The following is a 22,029-nucleotide window of genomic DNA, read 5'->3' on the forward strand; positions in this document are numbered from 1 at the left end:
AACAGCTCATAATATGCATCAAGAAATTTCCATAGAACATCGGATCTTTGTCTTCAATGACACATGGATCATGACGGGATTTCAAGAACACATTTCCCTAGACACTTGATAAGTTTTAACGTAAAAGTATAGCATAAAAGGCTCCCTTCAGATAGGTTCTGTTTTCCATATTAGAAAGAAATTTCTTTCAATCTAGAAAACTAGAGGCATAGATTTAAACTGAATTATCATGTTTGCTTATACTGCTTAGTGTAGCTGTATTCCCTGACACTTTGAATGCATTTATGAGTTTATTCAGTTAAAATTATAAAACATTACAAGAAATTTTTTTTTTTTTGCTGTGGTAGAAGTCACTATTGACAATAAACAATTCTTGATGAAGGCTATAATAAAACAATGCAGAAGTTTTGCAGAATCTCTTCTGCTTCTCTATAAAAACACCTTACACAAAATGCTAGCTATATGCCTCCTAGGTTTACATGATAATGTCAAGAAAAGGTTTTGATGCCCGCTGCCAATTCATATCAAAGGTATCATGTGCTATAAATTTAGGCTATATTGGGGTAATTATCAGTGACACAGCCAGATTGTATTAATACTTCTGCTCCTCTTGCTTAGCCTAGGTACTTAACAATCTGAATGCCACAAAATATCAATACTGATGCTTTATGGCATCATGCCAGAGCAGCCTGAGGACAAGCGAGGTAGAATTGGTTGACAGTTTTTGTTCGAGTGTGGAGTTTGTTTGGTTTCATAAGACATTTATGAGGTCAATTGGATGTCATTTAAAATATCTGGAAAGAAACATATTTAAACTACATACCATGTCCCACTAGGAACACTGAACTCTGTGAACAAATACTAAAAAGACATTGTGAGTGTCGCATAGAAAAGAAAGAAAAAGACTGGGCTGCGGGTGACAAGAAAGGGATCCTCCCCAGAGTAATAACTGTCCCTTTCACACTCTTGAAAAAGAAATCAGGCAAAAAGAAAAACAAAACCACATGCATACAGACAAGAGCTTTGAAACCAGCAAACATTAATTTTCACTTAAAATAAGATTTGTACTGATGATATAGATGCTTACCCAAGACATAACAGGTAACTAAGACAATGAAGCACCTCGGAAAAAGTCTCAGTATCTGTTTTTTTCCAGGATGTTCTTTGACATGGGAATAGCAATGATCAGTGAATAAATGGAAAAAATAAAACAATAAAATATTCCTGTACTGAGAAATGGCATCATTAGACCACTAGTTAGTAGATCAGAATGTTCTGTCATTAAGTTGATACTTGTCCTCATGGAAAAGTATTTTATTCTTCTGTGTCTCAGTTTCTTCATCTGTTAAAAATTAAGGTGAGTGATATTTAAGTCCACTGTGAGTTCTCTGAGAATTTAGGGTTCATAAGAGGTTAGATGAGACAAATAATGTCATAATATATAATATATTATTAACATTTACTGTTATAAAAAGACAGAAGTCAAATTCTAGTGCTGATTTTTAAAAGATCATAGAATCATAGGATGGTTTGGGTTGGAAGGGACCTTTAAAGATCATCTAGTTCACCCGCCCTGCCATGGACAGGGACGTCTTTCACTAGATCAGGTTGCTCAAAGCCCCATACAACCTGACCTTGAACGCTTCCAAAGATGGGGCATCCACAACTTCTTTGGACAACCTGTTCCAGTGTGTTACAACTCTTATAAAAGATACTGAAGGTTTGGGTTTTTTTTTAAATTAAACATGTTTAAGAATTCACTACCTCACTTGGGTTGAACTCTTAAAATCAGCACCACATGGATCAAGAGAAAACAAAATCACCACCTCTAAATTGCACATTTTCACAAATCATTTATATGAGATTTTCCATTTTCCTCCTGACAAAAGAGTCAATGCATTATGACTGATGAACTAATGGTCACCTTACTTGGCTACTGTCTTTACTGTCATGCCTACTGGTGAATCTCAACCAATACTTATTTAATAATTCTTCCAATATGAATACTATGTTTTTCTGCAGTACTTTATATAGTATAGATAACGCGCTACTCAGATTTCAGCAGACTACAAGTGACCACCTAAACAGTGTACCACCTGGCTGTGGCAATGACTACAATAAATTTGTTTATAACCTTGTAGCAGTATTCCTGGTTGTGGCATTCATCTGGGATGAAGTAAAATTAAGAGACTTGAAGTCAGGTGTTTAACATCAGTGTCCTAACCTGTTATATATATAGTCTCCCTCTTGCCTAGTGATTATTTGCTCAAAGATCTTTGCCAGGAGAGATGACTCACTGAAATAAAATGCTTCTATAGGATATAGGTTTGTACCTCTGCTCTTCCTTATTTGAAGATTTGAAGAACAGACTTGAACACAGGTCTTTCTCTTCTCAGATGACTTCAAAAAGCAATAGGTTACAGAGTCTCTAGCACAGTTTAAAAAGAAAAAAAAAAATATATATATATATATAATTTCAGAAAATCAGAATTATCCTGGAAATGAAAGGGCAAAGATTTTTACATTTTCAAAAAATCACGTGATGAAAACTAATTTTCCTTACAGCTCTGTTTATCATTTCTACAGCAATGTATAAGGTATTCCAGTGCACAGATGCCAGGGGAATATATCTCCTTAGCTGACCTAGCTGCTGGCAATTTTGGTACTAATTAAATGAGCTACAGTGACTTACCAACACAATGGTGATTCTATAAGATATGGTAAAATTTTTATACCAAAGACTTTGTTGAAGGTATGATATTCTCAAAATCACTATGAAAACTGAATTTTCATAATAAACCATTATTTCACAGCTTTTCTTATTGTTCACTCATGTACAGTAGTCACATTTAGAAAAAATAATGATGATTTATAATACACTCAGAAGCTCTGAGATTTTTTTGTAGACCAGTAATGTGATCTTTATTTCTCCATGGGAGTGGATAGTGTTAAAAGAGCACCAGGAAGTCCCAAAACATACTGAAAAAAAATTATTATAGCGATCTTCAGATGCTGAGACATTATCTAGGTTACTATCACATTTGTTCATAATTTGGAGAAAGAGTGTGTATGATCATTTCCATGAAGTCCATTGAAAAATGAAGACTTTCGTGATACAATTCTTGTCCATATTCATACGTCACAGAGCTCCTTATATATTGCCTTCAGTGTCTCTCACAACATAAAGCAGCATTAACATCATAAACTAAGGTGTATTTCAGAACGTTGGCAAACATTTAACCTTTCATAAAAATTCCATGTTGCGCTCTTATATGTTCATTAGTATTAGACAACAGTCATCCATTTTGCAAAGCAGTCCGGAAAAGAGGGCCACCAGCTCATACTACTGTGTAATAAAATAGACTGTGAGGTTTTTGTTTGTTTTGCTTTTAATAAGGGGTGCAATGTTGAAAGCATTCAAGCAAGCAGATGGATCAGCAGTCTCACCTTTTGCACTGAGGTCGAGTGAAGCCAGTTGGAGAAACCATTGCCATTACATTTCAGGTACTTCATTCCCATAGTAGAGAAAGTAGTTTTGACACTACTTCAAGAGATCTGGAACTCAGACAAGACAAATCCAGAATTATTTGAGTGTTGAGGTGGTTAGAAGTAAAGACTCTCTAGTGTCAACAGAAGAAGGGGACTCTGAATTTGGAGCACAGGACAGTCTGTTCTGTGTTTGTATAGTCCTGGAAGAATGTGCCCCTGGATTGCATATATCTGGCCTAAATTTAGCATCTTTACAAGTTAGACCACCCATGTAAGCTCACCACTCAAGGCTTCTTCTACAGTCCACAAAAGGAAACAGACATCTCTGGAGAATACTTCATGAAATCCATTTTTGATGCTTAAGCTATGGCAAGATGAATTCCACTCTGGACATCATGCCATGGTACAGGCTGCTTCTACCATGATAGTGCACAGTGACTAGCACAAGAGAGCTCTGTTCCCTGGCTACCTCTGTCAAGCAGAGATGCTGCTGCAGTGGGAATACTACTGTCCTGAAAGTGCTAAGATCAGACTCCAGTGTGCTGGTAGATTTTATAGCAGCAAGTCCTCTGAGCAATCGGGAGACAATAATTTTTGATTGTGTTAATAAAGGCACTTAATTCTCTGAAGCTGCCTAAGAAATGTTGGTAGGACAGAATGGAATTTACCAAGACTCCAAGACTAACATCCCTAATCTTGAAAAAAGAGATGATATCGCATATTTATTTAATAGCCTTTTCATCACTATAGTGATAATACTGTGAAACAAAAAGGCTAGAGAAGACGTCACAGTGCAAAAATAATTATAATTACGAATTGAGGGGTAGTAAATAAATCATCTTCTATATTGCTTTCTTCTTTTCTCTTTCATTTTGGGTGTATTTTCACACACTAGTTCCAGGATTCATTTGCATTCCAAGTGTTCTTATTAAAGCAGCACCATTTATTCTACAATATATACAAGACTTTCTATTTTTAAAATTCTATTTCAAGGCATGAGCTTGGCATACAAAGTCAAATCCCAGGAGTGAGTCCTTTCTTTTCCCTTTAAAAAATAATCGAAAAAAAAAAAATCCATCTGAACAGTTTTAGGTTACATGAGGAGAAAAACAGAAGATGGGACTTTCATCCACTTCCTCCCATTTTCTTCCCCATACTGTAATACAACATCTGCATAAATGAAAATGAAAAAAAGAAAAAAGAGGAAAGCTGAAAGCTTCCTCTTTTTTCCTACAGTTTTAGACATTTTAAGTATATATAATACATATATGTATATATCAATGAACATAAGAAAATTCAGTATATCCAACATAATAAGTACTTTCACTGTGTAAGCATCATGCACATATCTAACACAGCACTGACCTGATATATCATAATGGTGCCAGTTAAACTGTGGTGTTCTGTTTGATGAAAGTTCTGTATGCTGGAAAAAAAATTTATCCATTAATGTTCATAAGGGTTGCTCTTTGTAGCACTAAGGCATATAACAACATAAATACACTTCTACCAAATAGGAACTGAATTTAGGAAAAAAAAAAAAAAAAAGCACATTCAGATTTGCTTGTTAGAATATGACTCTACTGCAAGTGAAATTCCACCTGGAGTTAAAAACTTATGTTATTCTCAAGTATTTAAGTGAGTTTTAACCTTTTTTATAGTATGGGGTAATTTTATTACAAATATATTACATTAATTTCCTTGGAATATATAAATGTAATCAGGCATATAATCTCCCACACAATCAGCAAAAGAGGAACAGGCAGGCAAAAGTTGTCACTATTTGTGCTATGAGAATTAAGAAAGAATCCTAGAGTGCCCATACAGAGTCACCTGTCCCTGATAGCTGGTACCACTATTCCACCTTTATAGACAGATAAATCCATGTGCAAGAGCTAACTGCACTAGCAACTGCAGAACAAGAATATATTTAGGTGTTCGTTGGGCCCACTTTACCAGAATATCCAAGTATTTCATAAATAAGAAGAAACACATTTCCTACAAAACTGTAAAACTGGAAAGTATTTTCTGTCTTTTTTTTTTTTTTTTTTTTTTTTTTTTTTAAATATCACAAACAAAAAAGTAGTCAACGGGAGTTCAAAGAGATCAAGCACCTGCATTTCTGAGGTACTGGCTATTTTCCATTCACATCAGCTTTATCCTGAGTTTTTGGTCCTTGACAGCTCTTCAGGTTAGATCATATCAAATGTGTTATCCCAGATTGTTGTGAAGGTCTATGGCAAAGTTTGTGTGAGAAGCCAGATCTAACAGCTCTAGCTGAATGATTTTACAGAAGAGCATTTGTCACTATGCAGAGGATGAAAAAAGACTTTGGGGTTATTTTCAGGAAGAACCTCATGAGTTACCATGAAAAAACACATATAATTACATGTGTCTGAGTGAAAAATTATATTTCGCTATGGGAAATTATTCTTCAAATTTTTATCAGGCAGATGCCTAAAAAAAAATAAACTCAGTTACACTTACTATATGTTGGTTTACTTAGAAATAAAAAGGATGGAGCTGAACTCTGCTTTCAGCCAAGTCCCTAAATGCATTTTCAATTGCAGAAACTATGTAGCAGGGCCAGAGTTTGTTTTCCATTGTCAATACAAATGTATCTGCATCTATGAGACATTATTTTCATACTTCAAAGATTTCCTTAATGAAAAAAGTGAAATCTCCTGGTTTATTTCATATTCAGGTGATAATCTGCATCTAATTTTATTACACTTAAAATAAACCTGAGAAATTGTCCTTCAAAGCATAAGCTTGGATGAAAATTAAATGCAAATAACAGTCTATATTGATTTATGGTGTGCAGAGTTTTCCTGGGGTTTTAGTAATATTTTTATTCATTCATAATTAAGCATAAATTATTTTATTTTAAAAGGTTGTGTAATTCCAACCAGTATGTAACAGATAGCAGGTTACTGTAATTTTTTACTTTGTATTTAGCATTATGGTTTTTGTATAATTCTATTTCTTTTACACAAAAAAAAAATGTAACTACAAGAAAAGCCTGTCTAGCAATTAATGATTACATTTATATTCACTTCAAGTCCTGTGTAGGTCATCTACCCTATGTGTTTAATGAAGATGTCATAATTGCTGTGACTTTTGAATTTGAGAGACCAGTGTCTGATTCACATTGCACACAGTCCAGGATGGCTGAGTTTTGTCTGTACAAAGAAATTACAGGAGTATATACATACATCATTTTTTGGTAGTATACAACAGGAGGATTGGTCTGACCTACCTACAGCATTGGCATCTGTCACTGTGCTGGCTGCCACAGGCTTCATTCAGAACTAATGAGAGAAATAGGTATTTTGTGGAAGGAATTTATTCAACCAGATATAGGCACCTACCTCAGGATGGGTCATATCATGACCCATATCAACTGACTGTGTTGAGTAGAGCTCCTTCAGCTACTTAAAGTCAGAGAAATGCTCTTTTCTAGGAGCACAGCCTATATATATTGTGATTACTTCTCTCACAGGGAGAAGATCTGGTAATCCCAAAGATTAGTCAGAAAGGTTCTCTCAAGGCTGGCATGAACCCAGAGGCAAAAATCATGGCATGTCCATCAAACTTCTTTACCAGGCAGGAGTGGTGGCAGTGCCTACATGCCAGGCACACTCCTCGGGGTGCTTTGTGCTCCGGCTGCCTGGACCAGGGCTTGTTGGAGGACACAGGGCCATGCAGCCTGGTTCCTCTTGGGGCAACTGGAGGAGCACCCAGCAGCACCGTCTGTCGTAACATGCTCCTGCCCCACGCTGCAGACAGATGAGAATGTGGCCCCTGATGGGTTTGGGCTGTACAAGTGAGTGTTACAAGTTGCAGAGGAATCCAGGTACTTTTAACACATTCAAACAGAATAAACAGACAGGAATTTTGTTACCACTAGTTCTTTTAGCAGTGAACTTCTGAGTATTCAGACAACCTGTACTTGATTTAATCTCAGGTACTGAAAAGACTGAGCACTCACTTTTTCCCCTTAGTTTTACTTTGACTTCCAATAAACATGGACAAGAACTGAATCCTGAATCCTGACCTATGACTTTGTAAGACTGCGATTTCCAGAGGCTTGCTCTGAATAAATAGTGCTGTGTCCAACAACAATGTGCTGCTGAGCTGTCTGTTAAATCGGATCAAAGGCTATTGCTAATTTTAACTATGTCACAGCCTTGCTGTAAGATAGATAGTCCAGCACTCATTTCAGATACTGGAAAATGTAGGAAGTTGTTTAAACAAATGTCTTTGGAAATGTGGTACCAGGCTGAATGGTAGCAGAAACAGCAGTGAGAAACTCCTTGTACCCAGCATCGTGTTCAAACCCCTAGATCTGACTCCTCTTACATCCCTTTTCATGCACTGGGAAGTTATGTTCCTAGGGGATATCGTAACCTGCTCTTTCAGGAGCTACTTGAAATTAAACGTGTAGTTTAAAGTTACCATCGAACAGTCCTTTACAGTCAGTAGAGATGGAAAACATCAAACCTACCTACCTACCTTCAATACCCATCCTGGGATGGGATGAATCACACTCTGCTTATGCCTCTCCCTCTGCTGATTAGAGAGTGAACCTTGCAGAAAACTTGAAGTGAGAGCCCTGACTTTTACTTAGCTAATTTTCAGTAAATTAAATCCCACTCTTGCTTTAATTATGTTTCTAGCTGCAAGGAAAATTGAAAGAAAAGAGAAAAGGTAGTTCTGATGTAAACAGGATCAAGTCTATTTCCTATAATGTTAATACCCAGACGCAGCAAGGACAGAAGTTTTTGGAGCACTGCAGGTGAATTTTCTAACTCTGTATTTAGTCCTAGAAATTTTAATCTTACCTTGTTAAACGAATGCAAAGCCAATTATAATGGCCATGAAGCTGAGAGTCACAGGACCATTTTCTTTTCAAGGAATCCATCAAATTTTTCTTACTACATTTCCATTCACTTCAATGACATCAAAACATCTGAGGCTATCTGTTTTTCACCAGCTTCAAAATGAAGGTGAAAAGTCAATGAGGACATTATTCTCCAAAAAGTATCTATAAATAATGAAGTGTCAGAATTGTTACTGCTAACCTTAGGGAGACATCTTTGTTTCTTTCTTTTGTCTTCTAATGTATACATTTTCCTATAGCTTGCAATAACATATTTTTTTTTTCTACATACTGAACTATATCCTCCAACTCTAGATCCTTTCATAAAGCCCTCAAATCAACTGTAGAGCTGAGCAAGAATTTGTTCTCTGGTGTTCTCTCCTCCTTTGCTTGAATCTAATCTTTTCTTCCTATTGTATTTGCCTGACTTAAACTGTAACCTTGTGGGAGCAGTGAGTGTCTTGTTATGCCTTTGCAAAGCATGTGTGGATTATACCAACAGCACAATTCAGTACTCTGAGTTCAAGAACACATTGTTGAGAACATGTTTTTTTAATGAAGCATAAAACACTAGTTTTAAGCAACGTCATTCAGGAAATGAAGACAAAATTGCCATTGAATTTATTTGGTACTAGGATTGAAGTTTCCACAAAAAAATATTACTTGCAATTGCCTATAAGAGGTGTAAATGGTTGGGGATATAGGAACAAAACACAGGACCCAAATACTCTCTTGTCCCCTTCCTAGCCTCCTGGGACTTTGGCAGTATGAGACTTCAAAGGGGAATAAGTAGCTTATATAATCAAAGATAAGAGTGCAAAGGAAGGATTACTAAATGTCCAGTCCTCTCCTTAAAAATGCATTATGATCAAGTGAGATCAAGGAACAAAATTAAAAGGAATAAATGCGTTTAGTAAGAAACCTTAGATAAATAATAATAATGCAGTTAGGAGAGAAGAATTAGACATAATTGCTGTATTAGTGCATTGCTAATGAAGCTGAAATGCAACCAGGTGGGAGAGATCTATTTGTTGCCCATTGGCTCCTGCAGACTGGAGATAGTAATATGGAAAAATACTAAAGACAGAGGAAAATTTAATGAAAGTAGACTGACCTGCCAAATCAGCAGTAATATTATAATCTTTTTCATATGAGAAAGTGTAGGTAATGTGGTATTACCCTAACATTAATGAGAGTATTACAGTGGTCATCATATAAGAGCACACTTTTTCATATTTAAATGCCAAGGGTTTTTTTTTTCCTGGTTTGTTTTTTGGCTTGTTTTTTGTTTGTTTGTTTGTTTTAATTAAGAATGTTTCCCTGGATAACAAGCATGAGCAAAAATAATGACAGTGAATATCCTGGTAATGTCAGAATTATTATTTTGCTTCTGCAACATATATAAAAACAAAACAAAACAAAACAAAAAAAAAAACAACTGCTCATAGATTCATCTATAAACATTCATTAACAACTAAGAAATGGATGAAGGAATTTGACCAAAAATACTGTGGGTAGGCTGTTTTATTTTTTGTTATCCCTCTTTCTTTCCTTGCCCCTTTCTTTTTTAAAAAATCTTTTTCCCATGGCTGCTAAGCATGTGGTTAAAGGGGAGAAAAATAATATTCACTAACTGATTTTCATTTAGTGCACCAGGAGCCTTAAGCCACTTTGTGTGCAGATTTCCAGTTTCAATTAGAATGGATTTGCAGACATCAGATGATGTGAAAAATTATCTCATTTGAATCACATGAAACCAAACCACTAAGACATTGCTGATGAGGGAAACAGTGGTCTCATCTTTCCTGTGGTGTGCCATCTCTATTAGACTTTGTAAACTGCGGCAGTTTGAAATCTTTAACCAGCCATTACTAATAAGCATATGTTAATTGTGGCAGAGATCATAAGCAGGTCAATTAGGAGGCAAAGACTGGAACAGAATGAAACATTCAGCTGGAGGGAGAATTCAGGGCAGGTGTCGGCCAGCATGCGCTGCCCTGGCAGGAGCTCTAAGCATCTTGGGTAGAGCTCATTTAACGTTTTGATTTGCTGAATTTGCATTTCAGATTTCCATTCCTAATAGACAATATAGTCAGTCTTTGTTAATGAGGACTCTGATTACATGTGCCATTATAATTGGGAATTAGCAGACCAGCCTTGTTTTGGAGATTAAATCCAAAGTAAATTGGATTAAAGACAATGCTGCTGAAATCCCTTTCTTTTTGTTTTCTCAAGCCAAAGGTGAGGAAGACTCCATTTGTTTTGTATATATGTCTCTTACCTTGATAAGAATGTCTTGTGATTTGTTTATACTTTTTGAACATAGCATAGATTGGTGGTTCCAATATTAAAAGCAAGTAAGAAATTGCTATATTTACTTAAATGTTCGTGACAAGGTGCCTAGATTTATTGTTATGCACTGATAAAAAGAGTGCCAGTAGACAATTAAGAGCATTCTGAAACATTATTTCTGATTATAAAGTAAATGTCTCTAAGTGTTCATCTGCCCAGGATATATCCTTGTACTAAACATCGACTTTAACTCTTGGTACATGAGTTTATCCTACCTTCATTTATACCATGTTGACTCCATTGACTTCAGAAGATTTACTCCCATCTTAAAAAGACTAGATTAATTTGTTGTATAGTTCAATACATGGATATTTAGGTATGTTTTCAGTTAATTCAGAAACAGGAAAGCAAGGTGATTTCTTTCTTTCTATTTGATCTCAGGTGTTAGCAGAGAGCAAGACAAGTTCTGTCATTGACTAGGCTTCCTGTACGATACCTTTTAGTAGCTGCAGTGATATCCAGTTCCTTCAAAATTCCAAAACTATTTAGTTTTATAAGGTAGTTATACTCCAACATTTTTCATTAATAAGTTTGCAGAGAAAACTGTTTTTCTTGGAATTGAAAACTGGCAATAAGTTTGCTCTACAATTTCAGGAAGAACAGTCTGGCAAATAAAGGACAGCATATTCCATGTCATTAGATCTTGTATCTTACAAGAAGAAGCAGCTCTTCATGTATGGGTCATCAAAAGCAGAAAGCAGAAAAACAAAAAAAGAAACACTAAAGTAAATCAAGTGAATCAGCAATGTTCTTGGTCTTTCAGGAAATTAAGGAATGTCAACCCAGTGATTTGGGGTTTTCATAGCAGAAGACAGTATTCATTTGTTGGTTTCGTAAATCTCAATATCTTTGTCTGTTACTTACTTTGGACAAGCTCTTAACTGGAGCAAGTCACGTACACTACTTGCCCTGGTAACTCAATAACTATTTGGGCATGTATGCATTAGGTATCAAAGTTTTATTAGTCCATGAGGAATCTGAGCATTCCCATTGCCTTTCTGCTGCTTCTTAGTAATCAGGCTGAAAAACAAACATGTCAAAACAAAATAAGAACTAGCTGGGGGTTTTTGTTGTTTTTTTTTTTTTTTTGGTTGGTTGGTTGGATTTTGTTTTGTTTTGTTTTGTTTTTTGTTTTTTTTTTTTTTTAAATTCACTTTCAGGTTTACAGAAGAATGAGGCACATTAGTTATGCAAGAAAAACAGATTCACTGGAGTCTGAGTATAGAAGACCGTGTCATGTGGCATGTGAACTCTCCAGCATAAGTAAGCTGCGTTTTGGTAGCCTGAATTTCAGAGCAGAACAAAATAATGAAATTTAAACGTGTCTCTTTGCTATGTGATTTGTTTAGGTCAGAAAATTGTATTTATCCCAGGAAAAGATGTGGTGACACATAGAGATGTGCAAAAAAATCAGCTTCTGTATGTCAGACACTCTGATTCATAACACCTTCCTTGGCACTTGTAAGACATCTTGAAAACAAAAATGTTGGCATTGTAGCAAAAGGAGCCTATAACACAGTCCTCCTTGAAAAGGAGTGAGTATATAGAAGTCTCTGTAAAACAAAAGAATTGTGACAGGATGAAAAAAGCCTCACACATGGTAGAAAGACAGGACTGCAGCAAAACCTACTGCCAGATATAAGTATGTATTAATTATTATTGCACGGCAACTTAAAAAGATTTGTGTAATTAACCTCAAAGTCTCCCTCAACTGATTTTTTCCTCTAGGCAGGAGCTTTGTCAGGAAGTTCAGCAAATGGTAGATGATTCAACATCATTTTCACAGTGGAAGAGCCTTTGAACCTTAACTGTGAGAGACCTACTGTCAAAAGGTTGTTATTATTTATGATTTCTATTATCTGTCTTTTGTTTGCAAGGGTCTTTTTAGATAAAAAGTCCTCAACAACACAAGGATACAAAGGTTCTACCCCAAATAATTTGCAAGTTAAGGTAGCAATGTTCAAAGCATTACTCTAATCATTCTGATGAGAAAAGCACCTGAGAAAAACACCTGCATTATTACCCTTATAGGTTCTAATCTGTGTGTGTGTGTATGTGAGCACTTTCTAGCATTTATAAAAGATAGAACTTTCAACAGAGATCTCGACATTTAATTAGAGAGATGGATACTTGGAAAACCAGACAGTATGAATATAAGGTTAACTTTTGTGCTATTCCAGTTACTGAGACACACTCTGCTATTACACTGGCCATTTCTCCTCCAGAGCTTCTCCTTTCTGTTCATTGATTTTTCATTGTTTGGGTTAGATGTGCATGGACGTGATAAGAATGTGTGATATGACCTGGTGGTGGGCTCTAAGATCTAGAAGCAAAGAGAAAAAAAAGATGAGGAATGGTGAGCTAAGGGAGACAGGCCAAATGAACAAGGGAGACTAGGAGAAAACTGCAAGAAGTTTGAGAGGAAGGATATCTCTGAAGGACTGATATCACTGTGTGCAAGAGACACATTCCCTTTGTGGTGTTACCTCTTGTACTGGTTTTGTCTGGGATAGAGTTAAACCTGCTATAAGATGTGAAGGCAAGGGAGCAGGGAAAGACACTGGGAGAGGCTGCTAGACCTCACAGTCCCCCTGAGTTTTATATTGACACTACAGATTTCCAGGGGTGAATGTGAGCCAGTTCCTTTCAAAAAGTCTGAAATGTCAATACCATTAAGACAATGCCCCACAGTGATTTGGTTCCTGCTTGAAGAGTGAGAGCCGCACTCAGAATTTCCTCCTCTCAGGGCATTGCATTGACCCATGAAATCTGATTAGTAGGACTTACCTCCAGGTGGCCTTGATGGGATGTCTGGTAGAAACTGAATGTCTGGTAGTACTCCAGATTCTTGGAAGTCCGAAAAATAAGAACATCTGCCTGTCTGCTTATCTTACAGTACTAAAACTAATAAGAAGGATCTTGGAATTCGTAATTAGAAGAATAAAGCATTTTCCTTTCTGGGCAGTCTATTGTGCACTGTATATTGCTGTATAATTTAAAGAAGATACACATTTATTTTTAATGTGTTTAATATTTGCAATTTATTTCACCAAGAGCAAGTCTGGTCACGGTTACCAAGCTCTTCCTGAGCAAAGTCCCAAAAGGCACTTGATATTCTGGAATTAGTGGGACCGGTTCAGTCCTGACGCAAGCAGTAAGTACACCATTGGTTTTAGTAGTGCTGCTACCACCCTCTCAGGGATGAAGTCAGGCCAACAAAAGCATGAATATTACTGGGTAAGATCTCATTTTTTCCAAGTACCCGAGGGTGTAGATAATTTAGAGAGAAGAGGAACAAAAGAATTAAAAAGGAGGTTATCAGTACAGAAAATTGAACCTCAGTCAGACTCAATCAACCAAGCAATAGGTTTCCTCACCTCTTTTGATACAGATTGACTACCCCAATGCATGAGTCTCCTGAGGCCTCATAATTTAAATAAGTAACCTTGTCTAGCAGGTAGAGCACATGCAATGAGCAAGGTTTTCAGAAGAGAATTTGGATTTGCAGTCCCATCACTCTGGACAAGCTCTGATTTTCAGCTTGTTCCTTGACACTGTTAGTCCCACTAAGGTGCCACTTCACTGCAAGTTGGTTCAACAGGTTTGACAGCTTCTTCACTTCTGTGGTGGTAGAATGACATAGCTCTATATGGTGCTGGGAGACATGAGTAATAGGAGATATCTGTTGATAAGTGGATAATTGTTTGTATACTGTTTCACACAGGGAAAACATATGCTTCTGATCTCAGGGGATTGTCTTGTATTTGTACAATGTCCCAACCTCTATGTTTTCCCCAGACCAATCCATCTAAATATAAATATCACTGTAAGGACAGTTAATTAGGTATTCTTACAGGCTATGTACATCCTGTTTTTTCATAAGCTAAGTCAAGTTTCCATAAATTGCAATACTAAACCAACATACTTGTTGTCCTGCCTTATACGTATATATACCTGGGGGTTTTGCCCTCTATCATTCTTTAGCAAACCCCATCACAGTTTATCACTTTATGCTGGTGGCTAAGTATTATTCTTCTCCATAACATTGGATTTACTTTCTTTCACCACCTTAATTGATATCTCTGTCCATGGTAGGTCTTCATACAGACCAAATGATGTATCCAAATACACATCACATATATAAGACTATCTATTCATGTTGATATTCATTTACCTCAAAGAAAGATCTTAGTATTTATGTTTACATTCAGAATATTGAAATATACATTTTAATGTTTCAATATTCCCTTTTATTCTAGTGTCACTATCCTCAACAATAAAATAAAAGATTTCACAGCAAACACCTGCAGGCAGGGACTGACAAACAGCAGCACCAAAGGGCTTTCCAGACCCGCCTCCTATTACTATAACCCACTCACAAAGTCAAGGGCGGAGTGCTGGTAACACTTACTTTAGGCCTCTGTTGTTACTGTCCCCTACTCCGCTTGGTGCAGGAGAACCCAGCAATCCCAGGTTGAGGCGCTGGGGACAGGTGACAACTGAGGTTTCTGGATCAGGACCCAAATCTTCCCAGAGTCAGCAGATTTCATATGTTACCTATCCTGATGACTCAGCTTGCCAGTTCCTTTGCAAAGGCAATTTAGGCATGACAATGATATTTCCTTAAGTTTGCAACCTGATGGACAAAGTAAAATAGGGAAAAGCTTGAAGAAGAGCAGCATAATGAGAACTGTGCCTATTGCACCTCACTTTCTGTTAAGTCTCCCACGGAGAGTGCGTATACATTTCTGCGCTGGGCGCACAATACACTGCACTGTATTCAAAGCTGTTGCCAGGTTTCTTATTTAAGTGTTTTAATCAAAGAACATTGAGCTGGCACTGGAATCAAAGGGATGCATACTCTTTTTTTTTTTTTTTTTTTTCATGTGAAAATAAAAGAACAGCTTTAACTGAGGGAAAAAGTTGCAGAATGTGTGTGTGTGTGTTTGCATATTTGTGTGTATGTGTGTGTGTAGGGGGGTAGCAGAGGCTATGACATAGCATATGAAGTCAATAGTGTAGTTGTTATTATTTATACATGAGTAAAGATTACAAATGCAGGCAATAGCTCAGATCTCTCACCCCCTGGATCTGTGAAACCTGTCACTCAGTCTCCTGCGGTGTGTCTTCCTGTCTCCGAGCCATTGGACCACCTGCTGCCATGACTCTCATCTACTGCATCGCCCGAAGGCCTCGATGATAACAGCATTGATTCCAATGTACATCTAATTACTTCTCATAATCTATTCATTTCACAATAGTGTAGTGAAACATCTGTCACATCATAAACTCTTTAGTATCCTTATCAAACCACCAAAACATACTCTGCTGCCAATTGGCAGCTACCTTGCTTTCTCTTCTTATTAATATGATGCAAACATATCTATGTTTTTTTGGTTGCTTTAGATGAATTTCCCTGATGACCAGTGAAAAAGAATTGGGCAAACTGCAATTGTAACATCTACTCACTACTTAGTGAGATACCATTATTGATGTCGTACAAATATCAGCGAAAATTGCTTTGTTTCTTCTAGAGATAAAGGCTCTAAATAGGGTCTTTAACATTTATAGCACAGTAATAGATGGCTCCTTTCCTTGGCTCAGTGTGACTGATTCATTTACTAAAATAAGCATCTCAGGGATTATTACATTTGAGCAGTATATTGCATGGAAAAGCCTTTTACCTTTATAGTTTTTACTTTACCTGTGGGTAAATAATGCCCATTCTTTCTCTTTCTTCATGTAAGAAATCAAGAGCAAGGAGACCCATTAGCACATATTTTTATTAGCAAACTATAGAGAATCTATCTATCCCAATAGGATCATGAATATACAGTAGCATCTAATAAAGAGGGCTGATTAGTCCACTGAAAGGAACTTCAGATATTCAGACAACATCATGGAAAATAAACTCTGCATAGTGAGGTATTGGTTTACCATTACATACTGAATTATGATGAACAACAAATCCTAAGTGAAAGGAGTGATATATTAACTGCGTATTCCCTTTCATGGTCGATGTTAGCACAAACTGAGTTTTGTTCTTGTTTTAAATCTGCAATGGAAATGAATTTAGTGTTGATTTGATAGCTGTAGAAATGGAAGCCATTTGTGCATCCACGGAACAGATACAGCACAAGCGGCCATTCTGGGAGCTTCCTCACAACATGCTTCAGTCCAGTTTTTGGAGACCCCACTTTTCCACGGCCTTTAAGTAGCTGGTGAGGCAGCTAATTTGGATTCTCTGACCAGGCTGTAGTGTGGTGCCAGTCACTGTAGTTACTTTTATTATCCAAACATCTGGCAGTAGGGAACTAGATTGCCATCACCAATTCAGGCCACATTTTGTTAGTCCCTGACCTTGCTGGGAATCACAAGGGTGACCTAGAGGTGATGGGAGTCCATATCTCATTACCAACCCCCCAGGACAGTCAGTCCTCTTTTATCCATTTGTCAATATATAAAACAATCCAATATATAATGCAACCTGAATATTTATCTGCCTCTATTTTCATCACTTGTGCATTTTCTGGTTTGGAATGGGTATCATTTGTACCTATTTACTTAAAGTGCATGTATTTAGATCCAAAATACACTCACTACTATGGCACAGTAGGACGTATACAGAGATTTTAGTGCTATTGACGTATCTTGCAATATGCATATGTCTGATGTGTAAGTCACTTAAAAGTGAGCATTTGACCTATTTAGTCCTTGATGCTGCTTTGTAGAAGGGCCAGGATTTATGCATTTGTGAGCATTCTTCTTCATTAGGGAGAAAAGAAGGAAGACACAGTTTAAATCTAAACAAAAAGATTTCAGAAAAGCTCAGAGGTCACAGAACTCTGTGCTGGGTCCACACTGATCTCCCGATACACTGTTCCAAGTATCAAAACTTGCTTTATGATGGCTATTGAAGTATTCAATTTGCACCTATTTTTATCTCACTTAAATGGAGCTATAGTACATAGCTTGTATTGAAAATGAGAAACCTTACTTGGCCAGATGAGAGGGTTATGTATTTACGCAGCACTGTAGAGTTCATCCACTGAGACTAATGACATCTTCGGATTAGGTTGCCCTGTGTGTCTCCTCCACAAGTCACATTTGTTATTCATGCTTCTCCTGCTGTGGTTTCACCATGGGCCAAAACTGACATATGGACTGACTGTAGAATGTAAGCCTGAGAAGAGCAGCTACCACTTTTTCAGCTATATTACACCTATGTCAGGAAAATTCCCTACCTGCTGTGGTACCTAGTCATTTATATGCCAGGTGGGGAATAGGCTGATTAAAAAATAAGTTAAATCTGAAGAGAAAACAATGGTAGATAAAATTTTTACATAAACTGATTATACTTATGGTATTTGCATAAATCCATGGCAAGATGATACTTTCTAGACCAACAACATTAAAAAAAATAAAATAAAGTAAGATTGAGCTATAGTTTAGAGATTTTAAATAATAATTTGGAGAAGGTAGAAAGTTAATTTACCTCTGGTTTTTGAGATTTTCTTCATATGCTTTATTGCTAAGGTTGATTCAGTTTTTTTCTTTTGAAATGAAAACTGAATTCTCATGTCACATTAATATAGGACATTAGGATTTTTAGAGTATCAGGAAAATAGCAGTCAAATCACTGCTAAAAATGTAATATTATGTTTATTCTAAATATTTTTCCCGTGACATCAGCTAAGTTATGGACTGCATTTGGCAGTCAGACTATAGTGCCAGAGTAGTACATGTTATCATCTACAAGTACTGGCAATTTGAAGAGGGAAGTCTGAAAATTAACAATTAGTCTAAAAATTTTAAAATTTAAATGTACAAGGAGCTAAGAATAGCATCTATGGGAGAATGGCAAGAATCTACAACTAGTACTACACTTGAGAACTGTCCCAAAATTGAGTGGGTAAAAGATACTTTGGTTTGATATCTGTATTGAGAGGGGTTTTTTGGGAAAAGCAAAAAACAAACCCACAACTTGCTGGATAGAAGCAACATATCATTTTCTAGGGTTAACTAGGTAAAAAATCCATAAATTAATTTGGAATAAACTAAAAAATTTTGTCTGGCATAAACAAACAGGTGTCTTTTAGGATACAAAATGGAACCGGAGAGAATATAAATATTTGCTTTCTTGTTTTAAATTGAAGGACAATTTTTAAGTAAAATGAAAAATGTGAAAACAGAAAGATAAAATATTTGTTTTCAAAGTATAAAAATAACATTTTTAAACATTATCAAATTGTAATCCTTATTTCTCTTCTGAAACCATAAACTTGACCCAGATTTTTGAATACTTCAAGTTCTTCCCAAAGGGAATTTTTCAACAAATTCATTGTCTATCAAAAGAAGTAGATAAATAAATGAATGGAAAAATTTCAGTGCTATTTCAATGTAAATTTTTTTATTAGGGAGATGTAGATACCATATAATAGAAAAGAAATCCAACAAATATGTCTTATAGCAGAATAGCGTGGTGCATTAACCTTGGATAAGGGCCAAATTCCCACCCAGCCACTCATTCACTCCCCCTTCTCAACAGGATGAAGGGAGAAACTATGATGAAAAATCTTGTGAGCTGAGATAAATACAGGCAGGTCACTTACCAGTTACTTTCATGGACAAACAAATCTTGACTCGGAAAAATTGATTTATTGACATTTAAAATAGATCTGGATAGTGAAAAACAAAGACAAAAATTAAAACAACACCTCTCTCCGACTCCCCTTTTTCCTCATGCTCAATTTCACTCCTCTCTTCTTAACTCCTCTACCTCTCTCCAAGGGGTACAGGAGGATGGGAAATGGAGGGTTGCAGTCAGTCCATAACAGCTCCCCCCTGCAGCTCCTTCCTCCTTACACTTTTCCCCTGCTCCAACATGGATCCTTGATGTGGGCTACAGTCCAAGAACTGCTCCAGTATGGGCTCTCCGTGGGCTGCAGTCCTTCAGGGTAAACCTGCTTCTGTGTGTGGGCCCTTCCACAGGGCACAGTTCCTTCAAGAAATACCCACCTGCTCTGGCACGAGGTCCTCCATGGGCTGCAGGGAAACATTTGCTCTGGCGTCCGGAGCACCACCTCCCCCTCCTTCTTCTCTGACACTGATGTTTGCACTGCTGTTTCTCACTTTTTTCTCTCTTTCTCTGACAGTGTGGCATTTTTTGACCTTTTTAAAATACGTTTTCCCCCGGGATGCCCCCACCCCGGCAGAGGGGCCGAGCGGTGCCCTGCGGTGGGTGGGTTGGAGCTGGACCCGGCTGTGCCCGGCCCGGGGCAGCCCCGGCCTCCCCGCACAGGGGCTGCCCCTCTGCTACTAAAACCTTGTCACCTACACCCAGTACAAATAAGATGCTGCTTCTGAGCGCCTAGTATTTTGTATTTTAGGTTCTTTTCTTTTTGCTGGAAGCTTCACTGAGTATGAGATTTTTTACATGGGCACATACTTAATGTAAAAAGAACACACACTATAATTTAAAAAACTGAAATTCCCTACAGATTGAGTCCTTTCTAAATCAGTGGGGATGGACAGAAAAAGGGATCATTTTTATAGTTTATTTCAAGCATTTCCAACATAGACTAAGTGAATACAGACTGCATTTTATACAGACAGATTATATACTGATTTAAAGCAACAGACTGCTCCTGAATCCATCTGAGCTATGCTGACCTACCACAGCTAATTTGCTCAGGTACTCAGTGAATGAAAATACCTATCTCTCCTTGAGCAACCTTACTGGTACGATACCATGACACCACTGGCAACGAAGTTCATACATATACAGCTCTGGAAGTTAGAAGGTGGGGAGGAAAGGATGAAGGCAGGCAAGCAGTTAAAACAAGCATTTAATGACTTTCAGCTGCTTGCCATGTAACCACTCAGAACCAACTCTTTAATACCAATGGTCATAACTCTCCTCATGTCAATAAATAACTTGTATCTGCCTATGCTCTCCATAAGTAGCTTCAAAACCTTTTTTCCTGGTCATGTACTGGTGCAGCTGTCCTCCCAAACAAACTGCAGAAACTTGCTCCCCAGGGAAACCACAGAGATCATGGAAAGAAGAACCTGCCTACAGCAGAATGCCCTGATCTCTTCTTCAGGGAACTTTTTGTGGGAGAAATTTCATTCTGGTCCCTACTGATCACCTCCATTTGGTGTTCTATAGGGAGGGATACAACAGGTTACCAATCCAGGAAATAGATCTCTGTTTAGAACTCCTCCTGCCTCTCCTTGTCTGCTCCTCTGGTTTATTTTTTTCCTGACACAAAAGAGCTGAATAACTGGCCAACTTCTATGCCCTTTTACCATAACCTCTTTACTGGCACTCTTAAGACTTACCAACTTTCTTCCTTTAGTATTAAGTAAGAGAGAAAGTTAATTCAAACACAGAAGACAAGAAGACCTTAACAACAGTAAGATAAAGGGATCACAAACTCCTGACAGATCTAGTAGAAAAAAAAAAGAATTTTACTAATCCAAAGAAACCTCCACCTCAAATCAAAACTAGAGTGAAAAAAAATTATTCATATTTTTCTCAGAGTTATTCTGATTTTTAAAGAAAAATAATGTTAGCTGTGGAGAAATGTGTTTTAAGACTTTTTAAGAAGTTTGGAACTGGATTAGTTTTGGCAAAAAGAAATATTTGTCCACTCAAATGTCCTAAAATTTAAAGAAAGTTGCTCATGTTCTTTTGTCTCATTTTTCAGAGACTGCCGCTTATAGCTTAGTATCTACATAATAAGCACAATTTGCATACCTCAGATGTAGAATTAATTTCCAAAGCATTGCAATACTGGGATGGGTGCATAGTACAAAGCATTTTTTTATTACTGCCAAGACTGGAGTGTGTGAGTTTTTCACACATGTTTTGGAGGAGCACTTTAAGGATCTGAAAGAAAGAGACAGCTAAACCCCACTGGGTCCCGGGACACACAGTTGAATTGGGATACTGAAGTTCTTTATAGTAGGGGAGAGACTGTCAGCTGGAGGAGGACCAGGAGAAAGCAAGAGGTACCAAGTGTGAAGGTCAGGTTTTGGGATGATTTGTCTTACTTTCTTCTGGTTGTCCATTACACAACTAATCAAAAGGCTATCTTTCTACAGCCGTCTTTATTTACAGGATTCATCTTCAAAGAGAGATTGCAAAAAAAAAATACATGGGGACTTTTTGTATCTATGTGTTAGACAACACCTGAGAGAGACTTGTGTTGAGAGGATTATCTATCACCTGAAGAAGCTTTTAGTGCAGCTAGCATTTAATAATGATAGCTAAGAATGTCAGGAGGCAGGATAATTAACTA

The sequence above is a fragment of the Tyto alba genome, unplaced genomic scaffold (assembly GCF_018691265.1).
Source record: "Tyto alba isolate M040663 unplaced genomic scaffold, T.alba_DEE_v4.0 Super-Scaffold_45, whole genome shotgun sequence".
NCBI classification, from domain to species: Eukaryota; Metazoa; Chordata; class Aves; order Strigiformes; family Tytonidae; genus Tyto; species Tyto alba.